The sequence below is a fragment of the Nicotiana tomentosiformis genome, chromosome 3 (genome assembly GCF_000390325.3).
Source record: "Nicotiana tomentosiformis chromosome 3, ASM39032v3, whole genome shotgun sequence".
Lineage (NCBI taxonomy): Eukaryota > Viridiplantae > Streptophyta > Magnoliopsida > Solanales > Solanaceae > Nicotiana > Nicotiana tomentosiformis.
In genome coordinates this window covers 51,724,351-51,727,294 of record NC_090814.1, presented here as the reverse complement: position 1 = coordinate 51,727,294, position 2,944 = coordinate 51,724,351, and positions in this window count along the sequence as shown.

Genomic DNA, 2,944 nt, shown 5'->3' with positions numbered 1-2,944 from the left:
TTCATGGTGACTAACTTAAAGATGAGCTTTTTCTTCCAAGGGGGAAGCACAGAAGCTTTACTCTAAAATACTCCGTGCCATCTAGTGGACAATAAATAATTCATTTTTTATAATTTATTTCTCATAAATAGACCTAAGTCAAACCTTAGGAAAACGATCATGAAACCGTGTGATCATTATTAATTTGGATCAAGATACTCTTATGAAATTTCATTTATTATTATTTTTTTACCGATTTTACTTTCATTTTTTGTACTAATTGTTGGGATATATACTGTTAACCATGGGTTTGGTTTGGATATAGTATTTATTATGGAACAATTATTTATTCAATTTTAATAAAAATTTAAATAGGTCACATATTAGTGTGTCTCCTTTGCTTATATAGTAGATGATTTTGTAGACACTGAAATTTTAATAGATCAAGATAAATCCTAAATTTAAGACGACTCTTGAATTATTAAGAGTCTATTAGGGTTACTTGGTGGCTACTCCACCCAAACCCTAATTCATCCCTATAAATAAGGCTACGTATGTCCTTCAAAGATGATCTCAGTAATACATAATGCACAAAGAGATCAAATATACTATCTCAAAATTCCATAAAAATTCATGGAATATTCATTAGAGATCAAAGACATGTCAAATATGTCTTGCTCAAAGTTCTAACAACATTCAAGATCCAAATAGAGTGTTGTTATATGCTTCTTGATTATTAAATACATCAAGGAGATGTGTATCATCTCACGTTCGAGAAATACGCCGCTAAGGCCCTCGAATTACAGATAACAAATCGTAGGGAAGAATCAAAGGGATAAACAGAGTTGTAACCTACAATGTTTATCAGTAAAATCCTTTTTTTCTTTATAGTTGTTTGTGATTGCAGTTTTATTTTTCTACATAAAATTTATTGCAAACAAATTGGCACGCCCAGTGGGACCAGTTCTACCCTTCATCTCTTCTTCCTGTAAATCGAAAACTCCAAGTTTCAAAATCATTTGTTGCGATGGTCGAGTACTTCGATTCTCGTCTTCAAGCATGATCTTCTTTTTACGAGCCAAGTCCATAACTTTGTCCTTGAAGACAAAGCACTTCTCTAGAGGGTGGCTCACAAGTCGATGATATTTGCAGTAATTTGGGTCATCAGTTTTCCTAGCTTCATTTGGCCGCTTCATCTCCGGAAGCTCAATGAGATTTAACTCGAGGAGTTCTTCGAAAATGGCTGGCACATCAGAATCCAGAAATGGGTACTCTATCTCTTGCATTTCTTTTAGATTCAACTTTCCACTTGGCTTATCTTGAAACGAAGTGGATTTCATACTCTGCTTCTTACTCACCTTCGTCGTGAACTTCACAGGTGATGTGTTGACATTCATAGCTTCTTTGTTTTCAGATCTTGGTACAAACTTGCTCCATTTTCAAACTTCTTGCTTGTCATTCCCTTTGCGAGGTTCATAGATGGGCAGCCTTTCATTTCCAACGGAGGCCATGCTCAATTCCATATCATGGACATGAGTTGAAAGTTTTTCAAATGTACTAGGCTTGATACCTTGCAAGATGTAGCGCAATCCCCAATGCATGCCTTGGATACACATCTCTATGCCAGAAGCTTCACTAAGCCTGTCTTTACAGTTGAGGCTTGCGTTACTCCAACCATTGATAAAGTCGATAACTGGTTCACCCTTCCGTTGACGAGTATTTGTGAGTTCCACCATGCTCACAGTGTGCCTTGTGCTATAAAAGTAATTGAGGAACTCTTGCTCTAGTTGATCCCAGCTATCAATAGATCCGGCCTCGAGGTCTGTATACCAATCAAAAGCATTTCCTTTAAGTGAGCGGACAAACTATTTAACAAGGTAATCTCCATAAGTCCTAGCGTTGTTGCATGTCTCAACGAAGTGTGCCACATGTTGCTTTGGATTTCCTTTACCATCAAACTGTTGAAATTTTGGAGGTTGATAGCCAGCAGGCATCTTCAACATATCGATCCTTGCAGTGTACGATTTTGCGTATGTAAGGGAGGACTTGGCAGCAACTTCATACTTGTTCTTAATGGTTCCTTCAATAAACTCCTTCAGTTGATCGATTGGAATCATCCCTTCAGATAAGACAGGGATAGCCTTAGCGGATGCTACTTGTCTTGGGGGAGAATCATTCTCTGGAACTTCTGGGATCTTGCCAGGCGCGTGGGTGGATTCTTCTTCCATCAATATTCCCACCCTATCTGTTAGCTTGTCGATTCTAGCATCTTGATTTTGCATGCACTTGGTCAAGCCAGTGATTGCTTCCGTCAAGTTTGCCAACTGCTCTTCCACAAATGAAGTATTTTTCACCATGGCTTACATGATTGTTGTAGATGATGGGGAGTAGCATGGATTGTCACACATATTGATTCTCGAATGGCTCACACTATGCGGTGTAAGTGGGGAGAATCCATCACTTGAAGCATCATCATCTTCCTTCACAGTTGAGTTCTTAGATCCCGATAGGTCAAGCAGAGCAAGAGTTTTCTTGATCTTTTCAGCAACATCGTTTCCTCCTTCGGGTACGTTTGTGGAAGATCTTGCTCCTTTTGAGGATGAAGATCTGAAAAAGGGGGTTGATGCGGATGGCACTTAGGGTGCTTGTTGTCCTAACGAGATTTCTTTGCTCCTCGTAATTGGTCCAAAGCTTCCAAAGGTAACATCGAGGATGCTTTCCACATCAGCATAGAACCTGGAATTAGCAGTCTTGGTGGAAGTTGAACTGGAGTTGATTTTCTTTAAAGCCATTTCAATGTTCTTGAACTTTGATGATTGAAAAGTTGAGATGAGAGGTAGAGATTGTCCCACATCGAGGATTCATTCTCCATAGCTGCTTTTGACAAACTTATATAAACCTCACCGATTATGCCTGATGAGCATCAATTTTCAGCATCCTCAAGTCGCTTCTGAGTTCGCGTTTT